An 8,060-nucleotide genomic window follows, 5' to 3' on the forward strand; every position below is an offset into this window, starting at 1 on the left:
TTTTTTTTTTTTTTTTTTTTTTTTTTTTTTTTTTTTTTTTTTGCTAAAAATTACTTGTTAAAATACATATTTCATACATATTACACATATACCTACATATTTTACATACATACATATTTTACATACATACATATTATACATATAAATACATATTTTAGCCCACAGCAATTTGCCAACAAGAAAACAGCTGATCAAGAAGAGCTGGTTGGAATTTACGCAAATCCCTAAATTTAATTTGATGGTTCGGAAGTTGAAATAGTAAAATGCGACTAATTAAATTTGTAAGAAATAAGTAATTATTCGTTTAGTCAGGATAAGAATTCAAGATTTGTTTTCTTACGTTTTCAATTTTATACTTTTTACAGGTCTATTCTGCGCTGCTGACATAAATTCTATAACCGGTAATTAAAGTGTCTGTAAATTTTTAAACCTCTTTCGCATTCTGTGCTCTCTTGTAACCGGTAAATTTGGTTACCATCTCATAAGCTGGTAACAAAATATTGCCCCGTGAAATATGCAATACAGGAATTTCCACAAATCTTCATAGCTGAGTTGCTGAATATTTTCACTGCATTACCAACGTACCTAGGATCGCGGTGACAAGAAGTGGTAACATTTTTTGGTGCCTACGCACTGGCTGAGTCAGTGGGATCGTGGGCTCGTCGGTTCGAATCCTACTGAAAGAAGTCTGATGAGGAAATGTGGTGATTTCCGAAATAGCTATCACTTCTACAATTTTTTCAAATTATCGTTGCTTTTCCACAATACATTTTCATTAAAAAACAGCCTCGAGCTCAATAAAAATTGTTGAATATAATTGTTATAAGGCCATAAAATAACAAAAACAAATTTTTTGGTAATAAAATTTTCCGGTCACAAAATCTTCGGTAACGTGCAGAATAGACCTGTTAATGTAAACAAAATTTCTATCAGCTGTTCGTCTAACTTGCAAGTTTCAGCAAATTTTCTGTTCGCGTACTATTTTCGATATTTTTCTCTTGTGAGAGAACAGATGATATTCCGCCGGAATTTCGCTGTTGGACATTTTTTACTGGAGATTTTAAACGAACGTACCTATTGACTATCCAACATTTAACATAATTGTTACGAACGGCTTTAACTGACCTAAAACCAGATTTTGAAAATCTCGCCAAACGGATCTCTTGAATTTTCTTTTATATCTATCTTACGTACAATAGAATAATAATAAAATTAATTTTTTTTTTTCATTTCTAATTTTAATTTTATTTAAAAATGAAATTTTTGTTTGTCTTGTTCTTTTTTTGTGGCTCTTTGTAGCATTTAGAACTTAGATGTGGCTCTTTTCGGCCTCGGCCTAGCCCACCCCTGCTATATACATTTTCATACAAGTCAGGATTAAACAGTATTAAAAATATGCTGCAGAAACACAACAGCAAACAACAGCTGAGCTAAGAAGCAATGACATGCTATAACAGTATGTCTGAGATGGAATGACATGCCCTGCAAAAATCGCGAATACTCCATGCATGCGTGTAAAGAGTACTCCCTAAGGATCAAGGAGTACTCCAAAATTAACCACAATTCATATAAAAAATATGGTCCAATTAACATTGCGATGTCCTAGGGCAGGACCATATACTCCATCCCTGCATTACATCAGAGTAGCACAAAACTACTCCAACATATTAACAATGGCATTGTTGTTATATTTTTTCGTTTGTACACGCTTTTGTTCTTCACTTCTCAAATGCTTTTTCGAAATTCATAAAAACCAAGCCAAAAATTAAAAATCACATGTTGCCTCTGATGGCATTAGAACCCGAACATGCTGGGAGCTAAGAACTAACAGCGAGCATCTCTACACGTTCAGCTACAGCCAGACATGCAAATGTGCTTTCAAATGCTCAACTTCAATGACATTTCGTTAAAACACGAGCAGTGATCCGATAACAAACAATAAGCTGGCGCAGAGACACGAGTTGGTCCGATACAGCATGACAGAGGAACACTTTTGTAAGTACTCCAATTTACCACAAATAGACTACATGGTCCAACGATTTTTGCAGGGTGGCATAGCAATGCATGAAATTTTTGAAAATGATATTTTAATAGATACGCTGGGAAGAAGTTAATAAAATGTTTAAATTTATATTTTGCTACCTGCTTCACCGATTTGAAATCTGAAAACTATACCTTTCATGAGAATGAAATGGTATTATAACTTTGGCCCGATATTTGTAAGTACCAGAATAAGAAGAGATAGAATCATCTAAATGTGTACTTATGTATGTGACCAGAACATTGAGCTGAGCCGACTTAAGGCGCTGGCCCAATGCAGGCTTGCTTTGCGCGCGTTGCTGACTCCAATTTGCTTTGATTTACTTTGAAAACTTGCTTGGCCGAATGGTGGCTTGGAACGCTGTCAAAGTAACCAGCTGTCTGGTTAAAAAGCCAAAGTCTGTTCCCTTAACGTTAATAATTATTTTCTAGAAAACTCTAAAAAATGTTTCAAAAACTTTCAGATATATTTTTAAATTAATGCGAAATAATGTTTGTATTTAAAAGAAATGATAATAATGATACATGCATATCTATATCAACATTTACTAAAAAAACTATAACTTTAAAAAGCGATTTACTTAGAGAAAAGAACTATAAGAAGTTTTTTCCTCTCGTGTAAAATTTGTAAAAGTGGGCTTTGCAACTTTTTACTATAAGATAACGATATGTTAAATATAAATATGGAAACAAGAATCATTTTCTTTTCGAGCCCTCGTAGCGACGAGGAGAAGCTTAATATATTATTTTATTCGCTCAAAATGAATTAAACGACATGTCGTGAAAAATCAAAATGGGGTATAATTACACTATTCATGTCTCAAAAGAGATTCCAATTTAATTTTTCTGTTTCGAATAAGTAAAAAATATAAACACTTGGTGTCCATATTTTTGTTAAGAGTTTGATAGGTAGATAGAACTCAATATTATTGCGATTTTGAATAAACATAAACAAACTAATATAAAATGCTTGCCACCACTTTCCCCCGCTAGGTTTTGATTACTGATTATTCCTTAAAGCTTTGGGATCAATACTAAACCATATTTGGCTGCCTATATCTACCTTAATAGAAATTAGAAACAAATTAACAAAAGTCTTAAATTTACATAGAAATTATTATTTTTTTTAAACAAATACTATGTTAGTTGGAAAATTCCTAACCAGTGTTTTTTTTTGTAATGGTGATCTATTCATTTTGAATACTGGGTAGCAAGTCGCAAGGAATGTTAAGTTTGATTTACGGTACCAAGGAGTTGTGGAATCGCAGCCATCTTGAAAACACAACGATGGTCAAATTATTTCTAACTCAGGCGAACAATAATTTTCGGGAATCAACCAAACTATGCCCAAACGTTAATATCCATCCGTGAGTGTGAAATTCCAAAAGGATTTCGTTCCACTACATGCCAGTCTTGTCTTATTTGCTTTGACTCATCCATTTTCCTCTTCAACAACAAATGCACGAAATTTTTGGGAATCAACACGGATCCGGGGAATTTTCGATGACAACACCGATAAAAAACGGCCAGCTGTTTTCTTTTGTACAAGTAAGCAAACAAAACAGGCGAGTTTCGCGTCCGCGGTAGCCGAGTAGTGAGAGTTGCGGGCTACAAGCCTGTAGCTGCCGGGTTCAATCCTCGGATGGAGCGATTGGAAAACATTTTTTTTTTTATTATTTATTTTATATTTTTTCATTTTATTTGATTTATATATTTAATTTTACTTTATTTTATTTTCATTTGCTTTATTTTATATCGCATTTTTTATTTTACTATTAGTTAATTTCAATTTTTAGAGTTGAATTTTATTAAAAAAGTCGACAACAACTAACTGAAAGCAACGTAAAAAAATATAGAACTTATAAAAAAAAATGAAAACGAAAGAACTGAAAATTCTACTGACCGTGGGACTCGAACCCACGACCTTGCGGCTCGTTTATCCGCATTACTGCCGTCTGTAAGGGTAAAATTATTATGCGCATATGTGTGCCAGATTATATGCATAAGCTTTGCCGTCTGTCACAGCTTTTGTGGAGGGTAACATTTTCTACTTCCAATTCTATTATTTTTCTTTAAGAAAAACTTTTGTTTAATATTTTTTTTTATTAATTTCTTAGAAGTTGCTTTCATTAAAGTTTTCTCATACAATATGTACATGTATATACTCCTGAGTTCTTAAGAAATCTTCTTAAAATTGTTAAGAGGAAATTTTCGTCGAAATCATGGTCACTTTAAGTATTTCTTATACATAATTAAGTGATGTGGTCATTTCAAGCAAGTTGGATGTTCACAAGTGTGTTGAGACTTTGAAACAGAATCACCAGGTTCTAGAATCGCAGCTTCCAAAGCGAATATCTAGCAAATTGAGCCGACACTTCCTACCTAAGTTAAAAAAATGGCTATACGGATAGCGATGATAAGAAGTTTTCTTTTCTAAAAACGAAGATTGGCTTGCAATTCGCTTTACGGTGTTCACTATCAGAGATTGTGATGCTTTATCAGAGATTGAGGAAGTGGCAGATCCAACACCCTCGAAGCAGTCAAAAATTGGATCTTATCTTAGTGTTCATGTGTCTTCTATACGAAAAGTGGGCGTAATTGTTGTGCGATTTTGCCAATATACCACCAATTCTTGGTCTTCCATTAACTTATTCCCTAAGTTTTATTGACAACACTTAATTCTTACTCCAATTATAAATTAACTAGTGAACCCGCATGGCGTTAAATGCCCAAAATTGAATTTCAAAAGCTTAAAATATACTCCAAATGTTAGTGAGAGTTATAATAGATCCGACAGCCATATTTCATCAAAACCATGCAACCGTTACTGAGCGAAGAGCAGTCTCGCATAGTACTTGTTTTTATTTTCATCGAATTTCAACTCACCCTATACCGATGAAAAAAGTTCTTAATTAAACAAATACAACTTTTTCATACAACTACAGGCTGAGGTCTCTAATTTGAACTCTCATTTTTAAAGTTCCTTTTCAAAAGTATTCTCAAACTAAAATCTTCTTAAATCTCTTTCGTCTGACATTGTGATACACATACATTTCAATATACTGTTGAACTAATTCGAATTTGACTGTTCGAACAAATGCAAACCCTCCTAAATAAATGGCAGGAATAAATCCATCCAACTTACTAAATAATTTTAATGTTTTTATTTTTTTAAACACGTGGCAACTCTCTTCAAACATTCGAAAGGTTCAAACTAAAGATTTCATAACATTCTTTTGTCTGACTACGGTATTTTTATATTTCATATACTTTTTGAATTAGTTAATTAAGTTAGCCCTTTCAAACAGGTGGCAGCGCTCTTCAAATGTATTTTCAAGCTTAATCATTGTAAACTCTCCTTCGCCGGACACTGCGATACATATTTTAATTAACTGATGAATTAAGTGGTATTTTAATTTTCCAACATGTGGCAACCCCGCTAAATACAGTTCAGAAATAAAAATTTTTCAAACCCTCTTCGATTGATACCCATATATTAATAATTCATTTAACTTATAAAATAATTTGAATTTAACTTTTTGAACAGGGGGCAACCCTCTTCCACTACTTCAAAAATATTCTTAGCGTTCAAACTAAAGATTTCTTAACACTCCTTCGTTTGACTTCCATATTTTAATATTTCAAATGACTTGTGTGTGAGAAAACTAAATTGGACATTTCAAGCAGGTGGCAACCCCTTTAAAAATAATTTCAAACTACTACTTTCTGAAACTCCTTTCGTTTGGCATCCATATTATGGTGATACATATTTCTCTTATTTAATGTGATTTTTTAAACAGGTGGCAGGCCAATACGTGGAAGGCAACCGATTTCGGGCATGCAGCAATACTAAATGAAATAAAAAGGGGCCAGCTCAATGAAATTACTTTACGCCTATTTGGGACTTCAATACTAAGATACCTTTTGGGTTCCTTACTAGAGAAGTATGGGACGCACGACCGCCAGTAACAGAGGGATGGTATATGCATCTACACTGATGGTTCAAAGATGGAACAAGGAACCGAAGCTGGTCTGTGCTGGAAGGACCTGCAGATCAAGCGGTCCTTTCATCTATCAAACGATTGCAGTCTCTTCCAAGCAGAGATCTACGCTATAGAAAGGGCGGCTAGTCTTTTAGTTAGTAGTAGAGTTCCAGGAGATAAAGCCACTATCTTTGTCGACAGTCAAGCAGCACTGAAGGCAATTGGGAACTGAAATAGCGAAATCGGGAATTGTATGGAAATGTGGCACCACGCTGGAGTCACTGAGCCGTATCAACGTCACTCTGTGCTGGATCCCCGGATATAGCAATATTGAAGGCAATGAGTCCGCTGATCAGATAAGCTAAGCTATTATATGTAGCGGGCTTAACTAAATACGTGTTACGCTTGCTTGATCTTATTTACAAATTACAAATCTCTTTCCTTATGAAAATGTAAATATTTACCTTGAGCTGTGATTTCCTTTTAAGTTCCGCAATTGAACGCGATTGCTGGCGGAGGACCTCCAGCGCAGTTGGCAATGCGCTAGTAGTAATTCAAACAAATCGTAGAATTATAGCAAGTAACTAGTATAGTCTTTCTAGTTATACACAAATATTTACGTAAATAAAACGCACTACAAAATATTTATGGTATTTTTCGGTTATTTAATTTTATTTGCAGCTTTATTTAATTTCGCTTTTCCAATGTAAACTTTAATTGTAATTGTAGCAACTATTTATGTCTATGTTTTTATTAAACTATTTCCGTTTGCACGCGTTTCATTTATTCATCTGTATATTTGCTGTTGTACGGGGCGTATGAGGAACGCGCGAGTGGCATTTGTAAGGTACATATTCATGAAAATTCACTACAAATTGAAATGCGAAATTCGTTGTAATTTAATTATGTATTTTTGTGTGAAAAAATATAGATTTTCGTGCGCCATATTGAATATAAATAAGTGTGTGTTTACAAAGATATGTATATGAATATTTGTAATGCCTACATACATATGTATGTATGTATGACTTAAATAAACAAGCGAAAGTGAATGTGTGCATACATACATACATATATACACATGTATATATGGGTCATTCCATACAATATTTACATCTCAATATTTTTTTTTTTTGGGGTGAAATATATATTTTTACATTCTTTATGGAAAAAAAGAAGACACCTATTATTTTATTTGGTCATGATATTCGAAAATCTGGAAAAAAAATTTCCGAACTTTTGAACCCACGGAGAAGTATCTTTTTTCAATTGTTTGCAGTTAATAAACTATTTGTCGGAGAAAATCAGTTAAGGTATCAAAATGTGCGTAACTACCTTAGCTTCCCATGAGAATGTGAGATAAATTAAAATTAAAAAAATGTTTGCATTAAAAAATCGCATTTTTTATTTTTTATTTATTTTTTATTAACTTCATCATTTTTTATTTTTATTTTTTTCAACCTGAAGAGTTGTCAAACTTTATGGAGTACGCTGTAAAAATTTGAGAATGGAAACATACACAGTTTATACTAACTTCTACAGTTTTGGTGTTCCCATTCTCAAAATTTTACAGCCGAAAGCCGAGGTAATTACGCACATTTTCATAACTGATTTCCTCCGACAAATAGTTTATTAACTGCAAACAATTGAAAAAAGATACTTCCCCGTGAGTTCAAAATTTCGGAATTTTTTTTTTCGAGATTTTCGAATATCATGACCAAATAAAATAATAGGTGTCTTCTTTTTTTCAATAAAGAATGTAAAAATATATATTTCACCCCAAAAAAAAAAAATATTGAGATGTAAATATTGTATGGAATGACCCATATGTATGTTTATAAAGAAACTTTTTTGCGTTTGCTTTCCTTAATGCTTATAAATTTTGGCCAAATTTGTTATATTACAAAAGACATTTCATTTCTAATTCGATTTGCTGTGCCAACTGTCGGTATGTTGGGAAAGTTTACTAGAAGTCTCAAAGTTAATCAACGAAATTGTTAATATAGTGCTTATCACATTTACACGCCACCCACGACA

Source organism: Rhagoletis pomonella, unplaced genomic scaffold (assembly GCF_013731165.1).
Source record: "Rhagoletis pomonella isolate Grant_MI unplaced genomic scaffold, Rhpom_1.0 Rhpom_scaffold_00006, whole genome shotgun sequence".
NCBI classification, from domain to species: domain Eukaryota; kingdom Metazoa; phylum Arthropoda; class Insecta; order Diptera; family Tephritidae; genus Rhagoletis; species Rhagoletis pomonella.